The 23,946-nt window shown below is 45.9% G+C and overlaps 1 protein-coding gene across 5 annotated transcripts in view; it reads left to right on the top strand.

Moving 5' to 3' along the window:
- LOC135401631 (synaptotagmin 1-like) overlaps window positions 1-23,946 on the top strand; it is a 64,274-nt gene that overhangs the window by 9,159 nt on the left and 31,169 nt on the right. For 2 of the 5 annotated variants that reach the window (XM_064634139.1, XM_064634135.1), the window contains exon 1: window positions 3,812-3,988. The exons of 1 other annotated variant lie outside the window; for it this stretch is intronic. The gene's annotated coding sequence lies outside the window, so the exon portion shown is untranslated. Of the gene's footprint in view, window positions 1-3,811; window positions 3,989-18,463; window positions 18,527-21,598; window positions 21,663-23,946 lie in introns of those variants that run through there. 2 more of the 5 variants (XM_064634137.1, XM_064634136.1) reach the window with 2 other exon arrangements.

The following is a 23,946-nucleotide window of genomic DNA, read 5'->3' as shown; positions in this document are numbered from 1 at the left end:
AACCCATCTTCCCCACGCCAGGCCTGGTATACTGACGGACGTCCTCTTCCCCGAAGGTTCTTGTGCGGAACGACTTTCAAAAACTCGCGGCCTCGTGCGCTTTCTTCAAGCAACGGGCCTAGCGGAGAGACCACTCTAGTGCACCTCTCACCTACAGTGTGCTTCCGTCCCATCAGTACCGGTCATCCTGCCTCTACATCACTTTGAAGTCCTCAACTCCCCTTTCTCCCATTTTCTTTTCCTTTTTTTGGCTATAGTCGTGACGATGCCCACTTGAGTGCGGCCAACAACGGCAAGCTACCTCGACACCCCCCCCCCCCCTCATTTTTAAGAGTGTGGTGACTACCGTCTTATCACAAAGAAAACTAAATAACTGTCTTATCACGAGGAAGGAAAAACAAATGAAGGCGGGGACTCTTCCTCCTCTAGACGCGCATTTCGCGTGCGCTTCTTTGCGAAAATCAAGCAGGCAGGGCTAAGCTCAATTTTCACTTTTTTTTTTTTCTACTATATTTGTTGCAATGCTGCGCATAGTTTTTGTTGGGTCTGCACTCTAAAAACAGAACTTCACCCCATAGCAGGCTGTGCTCCAACCATTGCCAAGAATGATAAGGTTATCGCTTCTGATTCGAAGAGAGAGGCGGGCGTACGCCTTTTTGTGGCAAATTTTCATATATCCAAATTGCCACAAAAAGGCGTACGCCCCCTCTCTCTTCGAATCAGAAGCGATAACCTTATCATTCTTGGCAATGGTCGGAGCACAGCGTGCTATGCGGTGAAGTTGTGTTCTTAGAGTGTGTGGTTATCCGGTGAGAACTTCACATTTCTGTGGAAAAAAAAAAAGAAAAGCGAGGTTCGCTTGGCAATTTCGAAGTACCAATGAAAAAATAACTTTCCCGCAATTGAAAATTGTCCAAAGCCTTCTTCGGTGGCGGCAGAAGTTTCCAGAAGGTAACTGCCGAATGTCCCACAATCCTCCGTCGAGTACACTCTTAGAAACGAACTTCACCGCATAGCACGCTCCTAGCCAACCATCATCTCGAATGATATCGTTATCTGCCTTGATTTGCTGAAAACGCGAGGCGTACGCCTTTTTTGTGATAATTATGAGCAGCATAAGTGTCACAAAAAAGGCGTACGCCTCCCGTTTTCAACAAATCAGGGCAGCTAACGATATCATTCGAGATTACGGTTGGCTAGGAGCGTGCTATGCGGTGAAGTTCATTTTTAAGAGTGTGCTCGAAGTGTGGTAAAAAAAAAGGGTGGCCACGAAATGACCACCCCAATAGTGGGCGGAACACGACCCCTCGTGAAAGAAAGCGGCGGCTTATATACACTCTAAAAAATTAACTTCACCACATAGCACGCGCTTACTCAACCGTCATCCCGAATGGTATAACGTTCTCGCCCCTGTTTTTTTTTTTTTTTTTTTTTTTAACGGGAGTGGTACGTCTTATTTGTACTAGTAATAGACGAGTTCAGAAAATCCCAGTGCTCGTTGCGCACGCATTGCATCCTGGGAGCTTACTGAGTGGGGGGAACGAAGAATAATCCTTCAAGTTTCGTTTTCGCTGACCTTGACACATCGCAGACAATGGACCGGTAGGGAAGGAATCGGAACAGTTTGGAGGTCAGCCGTTTCTTTCGTATTAGTAAACTCCCACAGTTCAAAGCGACGCTAAGCACTCTGGGATTTTCTGAGCTCGTATATTATGCGCCGCAAGTGGCATACGCTATGCGGCGAAACATCCCACTACATCGTCATCACGTATTTGTTGTCATCACGTCATCGCCCCAACACCCCACCCAGCAGCCCCCACATGTTTCGCGACCCCCCCTCCCCTAACTTTTTGCCTGTGCACCACCTACAGGGGAACACTTGATATTGCACCTGTAATGACATGTCTGTAATGATACGTTGAGCTGCTATGACGTAACAGTAATAATCACCCCCCCCCACGCACACACACTTTTTCAACGCCCCCCCCCCACCCCCCTCCAATCCGTACTTCCAACCGCCCACATGACCTCAGAAGGTCAGTCCTCATGCCGCCCGATACCTTCTCTCCTGTGTTATCGTCACGCCTATTAAAAGTCCAACGGTAACAGGGTTATCAATATTTGCTTACTCTATGCGATCCGTTAATAGACCCTCCTTTTATCGGCGAACAAATCGAGGGATGGAAAATAACGCATCCCTGCGGCATGACGCTGCCGCCACCTCACGGCCGAAAAGTAAAGCGTCATAACACTGTCCACTTTTGCGTCTTTTTCGATCGCAGATCTTGTCAATATTGAAGATTAAGGAGTGTTCCTTAATCTACTCTAATAGGAATTCGATGGTTCCTTTCTTGCTTATTTTCGAACGGTACGACCCAGTGTAGTACGACCTTTCTCACTTTTTTGAGAACATTAAAAATTGTAAAGTCAGAAAATTTCATGCTAACAACTCATAGTTTTACTCCAACTAGGAAAGATGGACGAAGAAACGGATCGTTTAATGATTAAAAAGCTGCGTATGCACGTTCATATTAGCATTTCTGGTATGTTTTTCTTTTCTGATTCTAACTCCAACTCCTAGCATTTCTGTTTTCCTTTTGATATTTATGCTCTTCTATTTGAGATTTGTGGTTTTCCTGTCCTCGCTGGCCTATCCTTACTTCTATTACCTCGTGTCATTTTACGAGCTTGCGATATATATAACAATATCTATGAGCCTCTATGCGTTGCATGTTCGCGCTCTCGTTATTAAGTTTGTTATGCCTCATTCAACCTCACGACGAAGAACTGTCACGTGTTATGTTTGAATGCTTTCTTTGTTCGTAGGCGTAAAATCTGTCTCTATTATCTCACGGAACAGCGCTTGGTGCAAATAATTGAACCAAAGGCACCGAGAATATGAGGAACGCAAATATGGAGCACATTCCCCAGATGGCGCAACCAGTCCAAGACGCCGTTCGGAAGGCTATGGTAAAGTGCAACATTCGGCAGCAGTGTGACATGAGCGAAGTCAGGCCCTCATCACTCAAGACGGGCAACGGAGTTGAAGATTACTGACAATGCCTATTGGAGAGCACATGCTTCTCCCTTTCTCTTTACGCTTTTTAGCTCAACAACTTTTAAAGGTACTGTAAAGCAGTAGAGCTGTAATCTCAGAAAATTTATCTGTTCGATAGCCTGAACCCTCAGTCCTCTTACGTTACAAGTTCCGTCCCAATTGCGCTCATTGTTTTTTTAGAAAAGATAAAATTGAAAATTACGGGCAACACTCTGTCGAACCACCAATTGCGCATTATTCGTCAAGTACGACGGCAAAACTACATTGCATGCGCACAACACTGTGTCTAAGACAAAAGAAGACGGCTACGTAGTCATCATGAGCAGCAAGCCAGTAGTGAACGTAGATCACACTGTTGCTTGACAGATTGGGGATTATTTTCGACCAAAAGTCGCCCCGAGCCCTTTTGTCACAATTTTACTAGCAAAGTAAAAATTATTTAGCGTTCCTCGTCACATGTACAACTTGTTGTGCTGGGTTTACAAGCTGTTAAACTACGCCGCCAACACAACCTGCCCGCCTGTCTGCTGCTTTACGGTACCTTAAGATATGTGTCATATAGATAGTAGACTAACATGACGCCTACCAACGCCACCAGCACCCGCTAACAGAATATGAACGCGACGCAGCCAGGACAAGGTCCTCAACATGGCTGCTCCGCCTTTCTTCCCTAAAATCCCCCGACGCCGTCCGTACTCTCTCTCTCTTGGGGCGACCGATGCGCCACGGCATCCACAGTGATATCGAGCGGAAGCTCGGGTGTTGCCATATTGCGACCCCAAAAAACGCGTCGCCGTTAAGGTGTACTTGGCGAACGTCAAGATGACCTTCCGTGCATGAGGATCGGCCTTAGCTCATTTGCACACGCCGAAAAACGTTCGACTTTAGAAGAAACCCTCCTTCAAAAACGAAACCGTCTCGAACTCAAAGGTAGGGGCTTTCATCTGCCTTCACATATTTCTCCCATCTGCGGATGCATGTTTTTCTCTATCTATATCGTATGTCCGTCTCGTCCCCGTGTGTTCCTATAGTGAGACATACACCTAAACCATGGATGACAATCGTGCTGATTATCTCGAATAATCGATATTTTCGGAAAACGAGGAAAAAATGGAAGATCGATTGTTTTCTTTTTTTCTCTCCCTTTCGTTTTTGCGCGTGTCTCCACTTCGCTGATGACAGGAGAATCAATGTGTTCCTTTTGAGTTTTCACGCAGATCATCGGGGATGATTTGAAGGGAGAGATCTTACGGAGTCGCAAAATATGGAGTCAGTATATCGCTGGAGTTCTTTACGGAAGTGACGTCATATTTGCTTCCAGTACGAAAAACCCCATTCTGCAGAGATGCATGCCAAATTTGCAGACATTGCCCATTCACAGTGAAGGGTCCGGACCATTTACGCGGAGTTTGAGTTAGGCTTGCGCATGGCAGACGGCTCTGTATACCAGGGTGTCGAACCGCAAAAAATACGGGTTCGGTTCGGGTTCGGGTTCGCGTTGTTTTGATTTCGTTCCGGTTCAGTTCCGGTTCGGCCAGGCCAGAAATCGAACCGGTTCGCAAACCGGTTCGCAGCCCCGAACCGGTTCGCGAACCGGTTCAACGCTTCCGTTATATATGTTCCATAAAACTGCTTTTATCAGGAAATGCGTGGCTAATAGCATACTGCTGTTGTCTGCATTGACGTCTCTAGCGGTGAGGTAGCCCTTTAGTGAGAGAAATGAGAAATGGATGAACACTTATTGCAACTATAGTTCACGCTGTTGAAGCGGTGTAGTCCTGCTACTTTCTGTTCCCAAAATATCTCTTTTCACACTCACAGTGCCAGCAAGATACACTTAAAGGAAGCCTAATAAGATGGACAGCGTAACATAGACGACAGTACTTGCCGGCACACTGCCTTCGCAGCGTGAATCGATCTGAAACCGTACTGAAGCATGTCGAAAATAAGCCTGCAAGCCTTACTCTGTCCGACCTCACAGCAGTGTACTTGTTAATCCACAACACAACGGCAATGTGTCACGACGACACAACTGCGCTACCAATAAGCAGAGCCACATTTACTTTTCAAAGCACGACCAATCAAACAGGCACCGTTCTGCGTACGCTCCTTCTCCACTTCTCATGTTCCTGACTTGTTTAATTTGTGCTGCTCACGTGTAAAGGGAAATCTTGGGCGCTTATTTGATCACATATTCGTCCTGTAGAGCTATATAACTGGCCTACTCCATTCGTGTTTCATTCGTCCGCGTGGCACCTGGTCTCTGAAGAGTAGACGCCGCACCGCGTGCGTGGGGCGCTAGCCGCGGCACTCACAAGGACAACTGCGCTTCAACATGTCAAAAAGACGCTGAAAGTATACTTACTATACGTCGTCGTCTGACTGCTAGGTGAACATTTCTGAAATTTATGATATAGGGGCGTGATGATGATACCAATGTGTCTTCGTTCGGGGATAGAGAGGAACTCTTATGCTGACTTCTTTTATGTCCGAACCGTTTTGTTGCGAACCGGTTACCGCTATTATTTTTTACGGTTCTGCTCCGGTTCGGGTTCAACAGTGTCATGAAAATTTCGGTTCGGGTTCGGGTTCGGTTCCGGCAAAAATAACGGTTCGGGTACGGTTTTCGGTTCGGGTTCGGGTTCGGTTCGACACCCTGCTGTATACCCAATGAAAGAAGGACCTCAATCGGAGCACGCTATCAATAGAAAGACGTCGCAAAGTGTCGACGTGAACTCTCTTTCAATTAGCTCGTTTTCATTTGCATTTTGTCTCGTTTGGTTATTACCTTTTTTCTTACTTTCAATGTACTAGTGAGGTTATAGTCTTTCTAGCTTTCTATCAATCAGACAAAAAAATAATGTCGCGTACAGTTTGAAGGGTCGTAAGTTTGACCAGGGGGAGGTCGTCCCTTCTTTTTCATCTGTCATGTATAGGGCTTGGATTGATCTCAAGCAGTGTGTATGTCCTAGAAACGGACCCTCCCATCCACTTCAAAGGGATCCGCCCCCTGAGAGACGATGCTGTGAGACGATGCTCCTACGGGGAAAATAACAATGCGGAAGCAATTGTTCATCGGCTGTGTTTGCGGCAAGATTTGAGAGAAACGGTTTAAGCCTGTACTCCACGTAAGCACCTTTGCCCCGCAAATATCTGCAACGGCGGCAAAACACGAAGCTCGCTTCGCCGCAGTGTGAGTCTTCATTCGGCGAAGCCCACTTTAAGGAGCGGTGCACGAGAGATGTCCTAACTTTTGTTCGCTCAAAGTTTTTCTCCTTCGCTTTCTTTTTTTTTTCTAAATCAGGGTGATTAATGCACTGGTCCTCGTCTCGTCTTTTGTACCCGTCGTGCAAAATAAGCATGGACATATGCCAACTACCAGGCCTTTATCCTTTAGTGGGTGAAGAGGCCGTTCTTTTCGTAGGAATTCCGGTTGCTGTTCAAGATAAATATCAAATTCGTATTTTCTGTGTGCCTAAACAAATAACCTTAACAATCTATACAGTTATTTTTGTATTTTAGATACTTATCTGCGTACAGTCACAAAAATAAGTCGGGTTGGATTGGATCAAAACCGAATTCTGGCCGCCGCAATATGATGAGAGGCAATCCACTCATAAAGTCGGTTGGGCATATAACGCCAGTCCTGTGCCATAAACAGAACTGCGAATCGGTGCATGTCGATGTTGGTCCTGTGCATGTCTTGGTCACGAAAGTTTTCTCTTGAGCAATGGCGCAGTGAGCACGTTGGAATCTGCCGTCCACACAACAGAAAAACAACTATTTGGTGATGAGGATTCTTATGGAACTTTGAAGAAAAAATAAAACACATATTTAAGATAACACGCGTCATGTGTACGTGCGTAACCTAACGTGAAAAAAGATGTGGTATGGCATTTTTGTTCATACGCTCCTAAAGTAATATAAAAAATAATAATAGGAACAGAGACGGAACCTTGCGATTAACTAGAACATTAATAATGTGTCACAATGCACGGGATTGTTACTTATAAAGGGTGTCTTTTTATCCGCAACAGCTTTATAAAAAAAAAGAAAAAAAGGTATGAGAACAGCACGGATGCATTTTCTGCAGTTGAGTTATAGTCGGACGTCCTCTCGAAGTGATGTATGTAACTATTGGACGACTAATTACCTAAAAGTTATTAACTCTTTAATTAAGGGCTTCCGTTCAAAAGTGAGATAGCAGAACGGTAGATTATCCTCGACGAAAGCCGTTCTATTTTTCGGATTCAATTTCAGATTCCTTTATTTTCAATTTCACATAATTACGTATAGAAACGGGGGTGTTGAGGGCGAACCCCGTAATACAGTCCCCATTGTGAAACACTTGTATTGACTACTTGAAACGCGGGCAGTCCTGTGTCCACTACTCAACAGTCATAGCAACAACTTAACACGACATAATAAAAAAAAAGAGTTCCGTAAAACATAGATGCGAAATTCCACGAATGACGATGGCGAGAAAATCGTCAAATACAAATGTGGCACACGTTTAAAATGGAGACCTCTAAAAAGAATCATTTTCTCAAATGATTTTCGAACATGTTGCTCAAGAAAAGCATTCATCATTTAATAAGGAATAGCAAGCCTTCCTTTCTGGCTGACTTTTCCTGTCCAAATAAATAGATTCTATATGTAGTGCAACTCCGCTTGAGAAACGCTTCGTGTCATTGTTATCATCCTCATGTATCTCTTGTATAGCTTCCACAAATGGAGCGAAGTGATTGATTGTTTTTTTTTAAAAAAAAAGAAAACTAATTGTGTGGACAGCGCAAGATTAATGCGTTTAATACCGACTGGTCGCTACGGTTGTTATCGACTGTATTCGACACGGTGTTGAATTCGTCTCAACAAACAGGGAACGGGATTGATTGATTGATTGATTTGTAACAGGAAACGTCTTTCACCTTATTTCCATTCCATCATGCAACCGGCAGTAGTCCGCCTGAGCTCACCTTGTACGCAGGAATAAGCCTTATCCCAACCGCGAGTTTCCTTTTGTTTTTGTTTTTTTCTCCATTAAAAATATCCCCCCCCCCTCCAATCCAACCACAAGATATTTGCTTTATGTCAACCAAGCATATTATGTTACCTGTAGCTCGGGGAAGGCAATGAAATCTGTTTTAACAATTCTTGCCTCGCCAATGTTGCAGGTATGACACAATATATTTTGTTTTGTTTCCAATTTGATTTAAAATTCATGTTCAGACTCTTTTGCACCGTTTTCGCCTGAACGTCTCGCGTGGTCGACAGTTTCTCGATAAAGTCGGAAGGGTTAATTCTGCAAACGGTTCAGTGGGTGCAATGGTCGAAAACACTGAGAATTCGAGTCCTACATCTGGCTAACCTTTTCAGTGACTTTCATCTTTCATCTTCATCTTCTTCATCACTGAGCATATCCTCATGCAGCCCAAAAGGCCCAACTTAAGTCTGCTTTCGAGCGCTTGGACAATAGAAAGTTCGGTATATGTAATGTTGTGCTACGGAGACTTACACAACAGGCTCGTCTGCAAGGCGTCTCCTTGTTCCTTGTTTTGTGTTTTGTTGCGTTATCGCGTTTCTGTGTACATCCGTGCAGGATACAGTTCGGGGAAGCGTATATGCATGGGGAAGGGGGGGGAGGGGGGGTTGTTGATGTAGCTATGAAGTCGTTTTGTGTGTTTGTATGTGCCGGGAAGTGGGACATAATAGAGTAACAGAATTCGTCCGGTGGCGAATTAAATGTCGCACGCTCATATCAAATGGTTTTCAAATTGAGAAAGCTCCATGACTATACGTAACGATATCGCATAAGCGATTCGAACGAATAACACCAGCAGGACAGACGTCAGGATTAACGTTCGGAATCACGTACACTTTTTAGTTCTGGGAGTTTTAAATGTGGAGCCCGCTACGAGATCAAGATCTTTTTACAGCTGTCACCACGAAGTAACCACTTGCACGACCTCCGATCTCCTATACCCATTGATGAGATTGATTGATTGATTGATCTATTGATTGAAAAAAATAAGAAGAAAAACTGAAGATATTAGACCCATTGATGCATCTACATATATTCCTTCATGGTAACTATTGTGTTCTGGTCTGGAGTAGTGGTTATCTAGTTATCTCTCTTCATTTTTTTTTTTTTTTCCTTTTCACTATCAGTCAACATACTGATGAAGATCACCGGAAGAAAAAAAATATTTTCTGTAGTCTCACAGATCGGAAGGCTCCTTGGGATTTCCAAGCAGGAGTTTTAATGTTACTCGGTGGCTGTTCCCGGCTGTGGGATATGTGGTCAGCTGGGTTAGCAGCTAACGTGTTCGTCATGTGTCGTGGACGACCCGGCGGCGGTTTCGGTTTCGGATTAGTAGCATATACCGTCCTGTACTTTTCACACCGTGTCGCCAACCGTTCGTTGTCAGAAAAGCCGAAATTTAGCCGGGATCCGCAGGAGTACAAAACGCCTGTTTCTGCGCAAATGACGTCACAGATCGCGAGTGTGAACACAACACGTGATCTAGATGACGTCTCGCGAAATCCTAACTTGCGAAGGCTTGCCGGTTCCTTAAAAAAGTACGTACTAGGAACACACATCGTTCCCCGACGGCACCTAATTTTATTGCGCATTGAGTTTTGGACTGACGTTATTTTGTAATACCAAATCAAATAGCCACTATATTTTGAGTGATTTCAATCTTCCGCTGGTAATACAAAGCTTGTGGTGGGAACTGCTTGGAAAAGTTGAAGCCGTAGCAAGTTGACCCTCGCTGAAATTCGATGTCCGAGTTCGATGCACTCAGGCAGAAGGATCTTCCGTACAGACCCCTGTATATGATGCATGGCAGACAGACTCATAGTCGCATTGAGAGAACAACAACAATAATAATAGATGATGATGACAATGAGATGGGGTGTTTCACCGCAGTTGTGCGGTATCCTACCCTATTGCACGTGGAAGATGAGGAAGGAAGGATGAAAATACAACAAAAAGAACTAAAGTGTCTGGAGCAATCTAGTGGACGACAGAAAGTCCATGAACAGGTGAAGAACCCGACGATGGAGCACAGGATCTTCATAGGGGCCAATGAGTGCAGCTAAGTTGAGCGGCCTCTTGCTGATACGGGCAAACTCATCACACAGTATCCGCCTTTGCGGGCAGTAGAGTGCACATTCCGTAAGAATGTGCTGAATGTTCACCACGACACCGCAGGTGGAGCAGAGGCTTGTGTCACAGCATCTGATCATGCACTTGAATGTGGGCTGAAAGCCGCCTTGAGGCGGGGTCTACGAAGGAGGGAGGTAAAATAGCGTAATAAACGCGCATGGAAAGAAAACGACAAATTTGGGCCTACCGAATACGTGAGAGAAATTCAACCGTGATGTCCCAGCACCATTACTGCAGAGTCAGATTAAAACCACGCAGTTAGTAGGGTCCTTCGGTCACCTCTCGACAGCACAATGGGCACGGCTGACGGGGACTCATGGGCAGCCGTTGCTACTCTGTCAGCCTCTTCATTGCCTGTTAAGCCGTAGTGACCAGGAATCCACTGCAGAGATATATGATGACCTTCATCATGTAGACGCTGAACTCGGTGGAGAATGTCTACTACGATGAGGGCCAGCGACCCACGAAGTCCCATGGTTCCCACAGATTGCAGAGCAGCCCGTGAATCGGTGTAGACCACGTCAAGATGCTGCATTAATCCTCCGAATGCGCCTCGATGTGGCCTTTACAGCTCAGTGGCGTTACCGCTTGAGGCAAGTTGACTCTCCCACCTGCTGCCACTGTGGTGCTCTTGAGGATCTGGAGCACATTCTTCTTCATTGCCCTCACTACGACCCTTCCCGAACCACACTCTCCGAGTCTCTTCGTCAGCTGGACTCTCGCCCTTTCTCCCTATCGAAATTGCTTGGTCCCTGGCCCAATCCAGCCCAGCAACGTTCTGCGCTCAAAGCTCTTCTGACATTTCTGGACACCATCGGACTTCGATCGTTATTGTGAAGGGGCTCGTTCCCCCCATTCCATCCAGCAATGGGGTAGAGTATCGCCTGTGGCGATGAAACTCCCCACTCTCCAAGGTCGAAAATAAAGTTGTTGTTGTTGGTGTAGACCACCCAGTCACGCGGAGGAACTTAGGATATCTGCTGCAGAGAGAGAGTAGAATGGCATACAGCTCCGCCGATGTTGATGACGTACGATGTGAGAGATGATGTCCACGTGGGAGTCCATCAGATGGGACGACAAAAGCACACGACGAACACTCCCTTGTGGTAGATCCATCAGTGGAGACGGCAGTGTGGTCAGGATATTTAAGGTGCATCATGTCCGCTGCCAACTGTTGAAGAACTAAAGGTGGCACTTGATGCTTTGGAACCTTGAGGATAGGGACAGATAGGGATGGGATAGGGGCAGTGGCGTAGCCACGGGGGGGCTAGGGGGGGCTCGAGCCCCCCCCTACCTGCCACGGACCGACCCACACAAATCGTGCAAATCCGAGAACATAATATATGTGGGGGGGACCAGTGTGAGATCGCGAAAGTTCTTGCAGTTCATGGCGTCTATCTAAGAAGCACTCTTGAATGGTTTTCAAGGTATGAGCTTTTCAAAATACTTCCAATCTCGTGACACCACCTCATTGGTCATGACAGCCCATACATGTAATCGTACTGTGAACTTATCAACTATTTTCGTTCCTTTTTTAAATCCTCAGTTTGCAGTGTGCACAAGTATGTGTGTGTGTTGTCGACGCATAATCAGCGGGGGGGGGAAGCGAGTTTTCCTATTGAGCCCCCCCTACCTTGGAGGTCTGGCTACGCCACTGGATAGGGGATAGGGATACGGTTAGATGGGTGCGGAAGCGACCACGGAGGGGTTGTGAGAACGGTTGGGCGGATTATGAACGGAGGAAGATTGGGCTTGACTTCCATGAGACACTTGAAGACAGCACTTTGGCTTCGCCGACAGATTTTTGCTAGAAGGAGATGACGACGGTGAGGCACATGTAATGGCGAATGATTTCCATCTGCCATAGTATTTCTATCGGTAACTCGCGGGCTCTGGCTATCACCATTCGAGTTTCCGCGGCTCTCGGAACACCAAGACCTCAGGCTCCTCAGGCTCCGCGCAAGTATACACCGAAGTCGCTGTTCTAAGAGTCTGGGAAACGCCATTCAGGTCAGGGAGGCTGTACACAAGTGTGCCACGAACTAAAGCGTGGTGAAGGGCCAGAAGGCATTGAGAGAATAAATACGTGTCCGGTCCGTCATTTGTGGTAACAAACGGACAGAATGGTGCTTTTTCTGTATAGATAATACGGTCAATATATCCATGGATGATAAATCTGACAACTCAGTGAAAGTGCTTCTTTCTCCTCGAGAAGGCAAACATTCGACAAATGGTTGATCGTTCCCGTAACACGTCTTGGACAAAAAGTCAAACAACGCTTCTTCTTTTTTTTTTTTTTTTTTCTCGGTCGCCGATTTGACAGCGGAAGCGAATAAACAGTTATTTAATGTTGGATAACATATAATGCTTTATTCACGCTATGTGCAGGATCTTGCCAAACGCCATACAGTTTGGCTGGTTATTTTATGATTTTTTACAAACTTCCAGTTGATGTACCGCATTGTTCATGAGTGGCAGTAATGCGTGTTTTGAAACGCATTTTTTTTGTACTCATTTTTTAGCTGCGCAGTAGTAATGTGTCTACACGGAACGTGCGGCAAGTATCACATACGAACGAATCACTAGGGTCTATTCGCACAATGCAAATTTAGTTTTAGTTTAGTTTAGCAACTGGATGAGGCGTGTGAACGGGTTGCGCAATCCGGTTGATAAGAGTTGCCAGCACGTATCGCCCCACGAACGATTCCTCTGGCAACCTTCAGGTGAAATCTGTCCATCACTTGGCTCCTCCTCCAAGAAGGCATCCAATTGCAATGACAGACTGTCGTGGCGTTATTTCGGAGACGTGAATTTCGCGGCACAGCTAGCGCGGGTTACGAAGGCGGCGTCAGCAGCATAAAATATTCCCCGGCGCGGTTCGTGTAAAATATTTCACAATAATGCGTTCTTGAATACGTCAACGATATTCTCGAGGGAAAAAAAAAAATAGCCGGAGCTCTTTGGCTGCACGTGTTACATGACCTTCTGACGCCGCCCGCTCAAACGCCTGCGTATTGCTAACGATGGCCCAATAAGGCCGAAACAGCTGTCCAGTACTGCACTTACAAAGAAACCATATTTTCAGTTCTCGTCCTCGTGCGATTGGACGGGGGTGATGGTGATTGCATTTTCTCGCGCCATCTCACGAGTTTGTTCAAAACTATACGACGCTGCGTGTTACTCACCTGTGAAAGAAGCCTACTGTCTGCAACCGTTGCGGGAACGAAGTTGCAGCAAAAGTTGTATCGTGTGAATCGACCGTTAGGGACAATAATCTAAGAGCGTGCAACAATCGAACCCCGTTATATGGAACACATAGGCGAAAGATATAGGAGATTCGGCATATAGTAGGAAATTACTTCAAAGAAGAAGTGTGGAATAACCATCTAGTGGAAGAAAAGCATTTCTTTTAGTGGCTATATTTGATGCGTCAACCAGACATCTGCATCTATTAAACGATACTTGAATGACACGAAAATGTTCAAAAGGGGCAATAAACCGATAGTCGCGGTTAATGCTAGCCGCGCGGAAGCTTTACAGGATGGACCCAGACGCCGGAACCATGGAAAACACTGCTGCAGGGCTTTATGGACTGAATGCCGACTACAGAGTTTCTGTTCAAGGTTTAGAAACCTCCAACTGCGCTCTGAACGTTCGTTTCATTTTATTAAGTTGCCCATAAACAGCACGTGGCCTACTTAAATGGTGCGACAGAAAGAGCGTTGAAAGAAAAAGCATAAGAGCACAGTATACAGGGTGTTTCAGTTAAATCCCCGGGCTAAATAATTCGCGAACGGGTGCACCAATCCACGAACTTTCTTTTTTACAAGTATCTGTCCGATACCACCTACAAGCTGCACACCGTGTGAATGAGTGGGAGGCGCTCATTATTAAAATAAAAATGCAAATGAATTTCGTAAAAAAAGCGTAACTTCTGAAGCAGGGCGCTGTCGGCATTAAAATGGGTACTACCCCTTTTGAGACCTTCAATGGACACCTTTTAGAGAAAAAATCTGCCACCGAAGCGGGTCATTTGTTGCAGTAATTAATTGGTTTCGGTTTACGTATTTTTGTCGCGGCTGGTCGCGGCGCAGCGCAAAAGGACGCTCTTTCACTCCCTTATCCATCAATAAATTACGTCCTTACATTAATGAATTACACCAATGAATTACACCAATGAAATGCGCCCTTTTGCGCTTCGCCGCGACCAGCCGCGACAAAAATACGTAAACCGAAACCAATTAATTACTGCAACAAATGACCCGCTTCGGTGGCAGATTTTTCTCTAAAAGGTGTCCACTGAAGGTCCCAAAAGGGGTAGTACCCATTTTAATGCCGACAGCGCCCTGCTTTAGAAGATGCGCTTTTTGACGAAACTCATTTGCATTTTTATTTTAATAATGAGCGCCTCCCACTCATTCACACGGTGTGCAGCTTGTAGGTGGTATCGGACAGATACTTGTAAAAAAGAAAGTTCGTGGATTGGTGCACCCGTTCGCGAATTATTTAGCCCGGGGATTTAACTGAAACACCAGGTATAGTCCACTAACGAAGACAACAAAACAAATGATTCAAACTTTACTCTGAAGCCACTTATAATCGTGGTTGGACGGCCAACCTTTGACTCTGGGTGGGACCAACACCTTAAGTAGTCGCTTTAAATGTTATGGAATAATCATATTTAAGGAACTCCCTTCTCCGTGTTCTTCATGTTCTTCAGAAGAGGAATAATCCACGGTAGCAGAGAAGCGCACAGCGCGACACAAGGACAGCGGAGAGACGACGAGAGACAAGCGCTACTTCCAACAGTTTATTCACAAAAAGAATTTCCACTGAATAAGTATGACCATGTTCTTCCTTCCTTAAATATCCATCCGTATACCGTGATGTCGTTTGCTGCGAATCTTATCTTCTTTTCTGCGCAGATCTCGAAGAGAAGTTGAATGGCGCTCTGTGTAATCAAAAGTCCACAAATACTGAATTCACTGCGCGATTCGACAAGCAGGGCAATCTCTGTTTGAACTATGTTCACCAGATGCGTTTTAATTAATACCGTCATCGTTTTCCTCCTTATCTGCTTCCGTCAACTTGCAATTTCACCACGTTGAGCACTAACAGACGTGTGTGCGATAATATTGATAATAGTAAATAACAATTCCGCATTTTCTTCCACATTTTAAAATTTAGTTTTCTAACCTAGTTACGTGCGAAAGAAGGAGTGGGAATGTGACTAAGTTGTCCTGAGTATTATATGAGATAGGGACGAAAGAAGACCGAACGGAACGGCCAATCAGAGCCACCATTCAAACAACCAGCATAACGTGCAACACTCAAGCCAGTGTGCAGCCAAGTGCAGATTTTCTGCACTACAACGTCCGGCAGAGTTCGCCATATGTTTGCTGCGAAGTAGTAACAAGAAAGAGCGCAACAACATGATTGAATTCTGCACTGTGTGCCATCTTATATTACTCCATATATCCCATTCAAGTTGGCATTTGTTCCAGTAAGCTGCTGAAACGATTTCTCGACTGCAGTTCGGGGATGCACGTGAAATGGAACAGTCTTTTATTATTATTATCATTATCGAAATGGGTTAACTGTTAAAAAGCGGAGCAGAAAAGCTTACCAAATCTTTCGCAGAATTCAGATTGAAAGGCCAGAACGTTTATTTGCGCGAGGATTTGTTGTCAACTTGACCTAGAAAATGTTCCAGTGAAACAATATAAATCTGGGAGAGCATTGACGTATACCCAGATGCGGCTATTCAGCCCTATCGACCCCTGGTCTCCCCTCGTCCCGCTGTGGGACGCGTCTTCGATTGCCCCGGTAACCAGGGATGACGTCAGACTGTCGTCACTGATGACGACACGGAGGCTTTACTCGAGAGGGCTACGGTGCGCCGGAGAATACGGGCCTGGCTCTGATGGGAGAAGGTTCCGGGGAAGACGTTCTTTTTGTGTTTCTTCCAAGACCGCGAGTTCCACTGCAAATAGGTCGCAGGCCCCCATAGGTATTGCGATGGATCTTGATCTGGATTAAATGCTGGGAGTTGGTTTTTCTTATTTCATGTTTGTAGTTTAGCACCGCAAATCAGTTGGGGCTATGAACAGAGGGGGCCAAATGAAGAGCAGGAAGAACCAGGACACCAAGCTGTTAGATGGGCTATGACCTGTCTGTGGCGTTCGTCGCCGCTTCGCGACATCTCCAGTGGGTGATGGTGGATGTGTCTGGAATTCCTTTCCTTAGGTGATCTGGGGTAGCCGGCCCTCGTGATGAGGGCTACAATCCCCATTTTTTTCTTTCTTTCAATCAATCAATCAAGAGCAGGAAGAGCTGGGGATAGTACTCGTCCCGGGTCGACATCAGAGTGAACTGTGTCGACGTCCATCTTGAAGGTCTGCCGGAAGCCCAGGTGACGTCTCAGAAAGCTGGTAGGAAGGTTTGAGATCGATTTTCCTTCCACTGCTCTTTAAAGACACCCCCTTATAGGATCTGCTGAGCCAAGCTTTGAGAATCGCGTGCTGGTGTGTGGCTTGGGTTACGAAACTTTCTCGAGGCAGTAATAATAATGATAATAGTTTTGAACATTAAACCGCCGTCCAACGATATGATGGTGAACAACGGCTCTGTCTGCGCCCATATGGGTTGCCCTATGAAGTCGGCCAAGGACGCCATATCGATGATACAACCAACCATCCACCTGAGTTCATTTTTTTAGATCCCTGTACACTCTAATAAAAAAAAGGAGTACTTTTACTCGTTTTGGGGGCTAAATGCATTGCCACAAAAATAGTCCACTTCGGGAGTAAATGTACGAGAGTAAATGAATCTCACAGAGTGGAGACAGCATTTCACGCGCTGTTGTAAGAGTTCCAAGTACATAATTCGTGTGCATGCATGAAAATACTTTGAAGCAAACCGTCAACCGTGATATATCGAGTGATATAAAATCTTGCGCCATACGTAGGGCACAATTTGCGAAGAAAGATGCGCTAACTGTTTCTTACTCTGTGTGGCTGGAAAATTGCTACGTTGGCTGAGTTATACAGCCTTATGCTGTTCAAATTGACCAAGGGCACATATTTACGTAGACTGTTGCATTCAGGAGACCATTCGCGAAGTTCAGTGACAATTTCCAGTCCTGGGGAGTAAATGTCGGGACTAAATGTCGGGTTAGGGGACTAAAATGGGGAGCAATTGGCAGACTAAGGGAGTAGAAGCTGCAATTACTCCCTGTTTTACTCCTTTTTTTTCCTCCTTAGAGTGTACTGACATCTGCGCATGCACGCAACCGGTGCTTCGCAGAGGACGACGTGCCAAACTGACAAAATTCCTCGCCTTGGTTCGAACCTGCAACCTAGGGAATATCCGTGACGGAGAGCAAAAGCCGTGTCTGCCAAAAATAAATCCTCATGGGGTTTCAAGTATGGATCTGCTGCGTGTGGAAAGATGAAACGTCGCACCGCGAAAAAGAAAGATAATTCTTCCTTGAGTTTCCTTCTTCTCTACTGAATAAAAAGTATCCCCCTTGCGTCTCACCGCATAAGGAACCGCCCGTATAATTTGTAATCACTATACTGCACTCGTATGACGGAAGTAGCGGTCACATATTTCCTGCCCTTATCGGTGTTAGCAGCAGCGACACCAGCGGAGAATTTCCACACGAGCGAGGGGCGTCATCGCCTTCAGTCCAGTGTCCAGCTCACCACTTATGGACATCGCGGCTTTTACATTTTAATTCCCCATTTTCTTTTCTGTAATTTTTCGTGTCCTGCTGTGTTTTCTTTTCAGGTTTTGATCTCTCCATTCATTTATTTCGCTTTCTCTTTCTTCTTTCTTTTTTTTTTTTTTTTTGTTGCCTTCTTTTCGAAATTTGTTGTCGATAACTTCTTTTCTTTATTTTTTTTCGTTTCTTTTTTGCTCTTGATGCCTCGGTCCCATGCTACAAAAAATTGAGCTAGCCACTCCTGGCCACGTCGGATGTAACACCTGCATGTTTCTTTCCCGTTTGTATCTGGTCTAATCTAATCTTAACGATTATAATAACTTACATAAGTCATTCGGAGTAGCTGGCTCCAAAAGTCCCACAGCAGCAAACCAAATCGAGGATTGTTGTTGTTATTATTAACAAGATGCTACGCTTATACTTCTTACCGATCTTCGGGAAAAGCAATTTAGAAAAGCGTGTAGAGGTTGCGCTAGAGGCAGCAACCCCCCAGATGGCAGCCTTCGTGTGTGCGTCAAATGTTTCTTGGCTCGCACGGCGGCATGTTGCTCTCTGCGGATGTCGCAATTACGTAAGTGTTGATCCATGTATTCTATCTGTCGGGTTTGGCCTTTCAACTTCTTGTCGCACCTTCGTGTGGTATTAGGCAGTTTTAGAATCACGGGCGCAGTTTTATAGAGTACCCAATAATGGGGGCGGACGAAAAACGAGGGCAACGCGAGGTACTTTTAAGAATAGGGTTTCCCCACCGCAAACCCAAAACGCGAGCGTGTTGTCCTTGAAACACAACCCGGCGATATACAGCTGCGCTTCGTGGACGGAATTGATTTAATTCGGAAAAATATTTGTCCCCCAGGTATCTCCGTTTGAAGTTATCATACATGAAACGATGTCCCTTTTCTGTGGCCCTCTCGTCGATCCACGAGGACGGCTATGGGAAGACATGCTGCTTACCAGGAAATAATTTAACGGTCTTCCCCTTTCCACTCCCTCCGTCCCTTTTCCCTCTCCCCCGAGCCACGTGCCGCCAGCCTATAGGGAGGCTGACCGCCCGTCTACCCAACCTCACCCCCCACCCCCAACCTCGCAGCAACTTGCACCACGTGAGGGTGGCGCTTGTTCGCTTTGGGTCGAGTTTAGGTACTAACGCAATTTTCGAAAAATAGCGTGCCCACCTGGAATGGCTTGGCAACCCTGTTCCATTCCTTTAATTCCATCAATAAAAGAAACAGGTCCGGTAACCGTGGTGGCCAGCCCAGCAGTGCTGTAGAGGAGACTGACATTACCCAGCACGGAAAAAAGCACGAAGACGAAGTTATTTCGGGGCAGAAGGGAACAGAAACCACAGGGTTGAAACCAAACCTACCACCGGGGCACCCAGACCATTCCAGCCCAATTCCATTCCTGGCAGAAAAATGCCTAACTCCATTCCCATTCCATCCCTATACAGTGAACTCTCGTTAATATGACCCCCGATAATCTGACATACGCGCTTTACGACCATACTCCTGGGGAACAATGCAGTGAAACCTCTGCAAATCCCCCCCGTTAATATGACAATTCCACATTATGACCAAATCTTTCGGGAACGACCATGGTCATAATAACGGGGGTTCACTGTATACGGCAGTTTCTGCCATTCCATTCCAATTCCATTCCACGCTTTGATAAATCTGGAATCATTCCGGAATCATTCCAACTCCGGAATGGCAACTCCGCAACTCTGATGAATATACTGAGCCAACGCAACTGCAGGAGATTTCTTGACATGCAGACAACATGCCACAGGCAAAGTTTCTGCGAAGCATGCTATGGATCGACCGCGTTCCCTCGGGGAGTGCATGAGTGCAGTGGCTGCGCGGCGTAATGAATTGCTTTCATGACAAAGCATCTAGGTTTGTTCCAGAACCAAGAGAAAGATACAAACGGACACGATCAAGCCAGCTCCTCACCAGTGCATGGGAAAGAGAACTTATCCTCTCAAGTTGTGACGCTGCAGGCTTCTCTGAACCCTCGCATCAAACCGTACTCCATAGGTTTCTGTCCCAGCAGCTGCATGCAAGACACCAGTTCTACTGACTGGTTCTCTGAGCGCAGGGTCACCCGTTATGGGGTGATTTTAATGCGCACATTCCGATGTGGGCTAGTTCCCGCCTGGACAGACATGGTTAGCCGCTGGAAGACACCTTCGTCCGTTAGGCTTGAGTGTCGGCAACTGGCCGATTGAGTGACAAGCGATTGGTGAAAACTCGTATGGATATCGTGGCCCCTTGCAGATATTAAACATTGCTTCCAACGTCGAGCGTGTGGGGTTATCGGCGCACGTCAAGAGAACACCAAGTGGTCGAAAGTATTCGCGATCGAAAGACGCTGACGGTGTCGTCTGCTAAGTGTCGTCTGCTAAGTGTCGTCTGCTAAGTGCGCAGTACGCCACTCACGTGCAGCATGTCTCCACACAAATACGCTGACACACCTTACGTGAAAATATATACTCCAATTATCTTATTTGCACATATTAATAGATTTCTTTTCTTTTCTCTCTCTCTCTCTTTCTCTCTCGCACACACACACCTGGAGATGGGGTATATAGCCAGCTCCCTGGTTGTAGGAGCTTCGTTCATCACGGTAAAAAATTGAGTCTCAGTCTGGGACTTTGTGTGTGCGTTTCCGTTCCTCGCCGTCTCTCTATGTCGGGTTTTTACCGTAGCCGCCAGCTCGCTTATTTCCTGTAGTCATTATTCCGCAGGGACTCGATGTCTTTCTTACCTTACCTTATGTGTTCTGAGTAGAGGTGTGCGCTGAGAGCAAACTTGGCGGCGGCGGCGTACCTCCTGTTTTTGTGCCGGCGGCGTCGGCGGCGTCACGCCGATCTGCTTCTATCGGCGTGACCCTCCTCCGCCTCCGTCCCGTTTCTGTAAGTGTTATGTAAAAGTGCGGCGTGAACACGATGCCGTCGTTTTATAGTCTTTCAAGCACGAAGTTTTGAAGCTTTTAAGTACAAATTATTGACAGCATGCTCTGAATGGACGACTGTTTGAAAAAGCAGAGCTATATTTCGGATTTAACCAATACAAAGAACGTGTACGGGCTCTTGTACGGCCTCTTGCCGCGGCTAGCTCTTGCAGTATCGGCGGCGGCGCCGCGCCGGTCCCTCTGCATCGGCGGCGGCGGCGAGGCTTATGCACTCGGCGGCGGCGCATCGGCGCGGCGGCGCACACCTCTAGTTCTGAGCATAGCTATGGCTGTCCATCATACGTTCGCCCCCGTTTTTGGGAGAGTTAAGTTAGTTAATTTCACTTGATAACTGTTAGCCATAACTAGTTCATTAAAAAAAAAAGATACTGTTAAAGGAAGACAATGGCGATCATCTGTTTTTGATTTTATTTATTTCCCTATACGCCCCAAATGCCCAGAGGGCGTTACGTGAAGGGAAGTTGGCAGGTCATATGTTGATAGTACGTCAGATACAACAGTATGAGTACACAAATATACAATTCTAGACAAGGTGATTCCATATTATTCAATTTCATAATAATGGGACAGGTATGTACGAAATGATTCGGGTAGCCGCTCTGAAATTACTTCATGTGGCGGAGAATTCCATTCTATCGTAGCTAACTAAATAAGAATATTTCCAAAATAGGTTGTTGTTGCAGTGAAAGAGCTCACATTTGAAGGAATGGTCAAGGCGTAGAAAAAAATGTAGGGTAAGACTGAATTCATCTCTCTTTAGTACTTGGGACTTGTTATGTGAAAGAGACAGATGCGGTACAGAAATTAGGACAGAAATTCAGCTCGAGTGTGTTCTCACGAGCATTTTGTCTAGCACAGGATACCATGCAAGTCCATTCTGCTCGTAGCCTTCGAGCAGGAATCATCTTCGTAATAGCTCTGACTGACTTGCCCACGACAGGTTATAACGTAACACATGAAACTCTTCAACCTTGTAAAACGCCGATAAAACTTGAGACACGGCACAGAAAAAGACAACGCGAGACACAACACGACACAGACACAACACGAGAGCGTGTCGTGTTGTCTTGTTCTGTTCCGTGTCTCAGGTTTTATCGTCGTTTTACAATGTACCAGCTCGCCTTCACCCTTGCACTTCTACCTCTTCAACCTTGTTGTTGGCAAACTCATTTCGCCTTTTCAACACTATAAGCCCGTTTCTTTCTTCAATTATCTTCTTTTCTTTGTATTTATTTCTTATTTCTTAATTTTCTTTATTTGTTTATTTATTTCTGGAATAGCAAGCCGACGTCCCGTTTAACTGACCTTCCCCCGTTTTTTTTTTTTTTTTCCTTTTCGTCAAATAAATATATCCCCCCACCCACCCCAACCCGTTCACGTGGCTTCACAGGATTCGTCAATTGAACTATAAAAAAACTCTTAATTTGAAAACTAAATTTTGCGTTCAAACCCATAAATCAATCATGCAGAGAGATGCTTCCTTTTAGCGAGTGTGTCCTTGTCAGGTTGCTTGTCCGTCATTGCCAAAGCCATTGTTCCTCGAGTGGCACATCTGGCCCGAGTGTACTTTACCTGCAGCAGTTTCAATATGCCATCTTCAGCCAGTACAAACATGTGGGATTGTGATGACGTCAGGAGAGACACCTGTTGCACTCGTCGGCATTCCCCCGGGGAGCATTCGTCATAACCAGGGCCTGCTATTGCAGAATATCGAAGCGAAACCTTTCTGGCAGCGGTCAGCCTAACGGTGGTGAACCGATGCAAGTTGGTACAGCTCCGGTCAACCTTAATAATAACACTGGAAAAAATTCTGTCTCATTTTCCAGCGCGATAACAGCCACCCTTGGAGCACTGGAAGAATGTTAAGTGAAAAAAATCCTGGTGTTAAACTGACAGAATAATGTTGTCCAATTAAGATTTCTTCATGGCCCCAAGGGTTGCTGTAATCGCGCTCGGGAACGAGACCACATTTTTTCCAGTGTTATTATTAAGGTTGACCGGAGCTGTACACTCTTAAAAATGAACTTCGCCGCATAGCACGCTCCTAGCCAATCATCATCTCGAATGATATCGTTATCGGACATGATTTGTCGAAAACGGGAGGTGTACGCCTTTTTTTGTGACAGTTATGAACAGCATAAGTGTCACAAAAAAAAGGTGTACGCCTCCCGTTTTCAACAACTCGGGGCAAATAGCGATATCATTCGACGCGATGGTTGGCTAGGAGCGTGCTATGCGATGACGTTCATTTTTAAGAGTGTAGCCAATCATCATCCCGAATGACAACGGTCTCGCCCTAGATTTGTTGAAAACGGGAGGCGGAGCCTATTTTGTGCTCATTATGCACGGCACAGAATAGGCTCCGCCTCCCGTTTTCAACAAATCATAGGGACGAGAACATTGTCATTCGGGACGATGGCTGGCTGGAAGCGTGCTATGTGGTGAAGTTCATTTTTAAGAGTGTAAGAGTGCATCGAGGTATAAACTGGCACTGCAAACGAGGACAGACACGGGGGGAGAGGACGGTTCTTGTCCTTTCCCCCTGTCTGTCCTCGTTTGCGGTGCTAGTTTACCTCAGTGGTCAGCCCTCCTTCCCGAACAAGCGGCATGGCCCCTGTGGGTAATGGACGATGCATGTTTTCGTGATGGACGACACCTGTCGCATCAGAGGGACAAGACAGATCGTGAACACGCGGGATTTTGGGAGATTTGGTTCGACGTAAACGCTTTACTTCCGGCATTTCATTGCAGTATATGTCACCCGTGATAAAGTGCGGCGTTTGTGATGAAGATTTAAAAAAAAAATGAACAAAAAGAGAGTAATGGAACAATGGAAGAAGGTAGGGAACCGGTGGCGTCGCGATGCGGCCTCCGGAGGAACTATTTTTTGCGGAGTCTTTTCCCGTCTCTATACGCCTGCGAAGCTCTTACGCGATAGCTCTGCCCTGATTCAAAAGGGATAAGGCGACCCTTATCCTGAACTATCTCCCAAGCAGCACAATGTACTGAAAGTCGAGT

This window comes from Ornithodoros turicata, chromosome 7 (genome assembly GCF_037126465.1).
Source record: "Ornithodoros turicata isolate Travis chromosome 7, ASM3712646v1, whole genome shotgun sequence".
In the NCBI taxonomy this organism is placed as follows: domain Eukaryota; kingdom Metazoa; phylum Arthropoda; class Arachnida; order Ixodida; family Argasidae; genus Ornithodoros; species Ornithodoros turicata.
The sequence above is the reverse complement of the archived record's forward strand: the minus strand, read 5'-3'. Positions and strand labels throughout refer to the sequence as shown.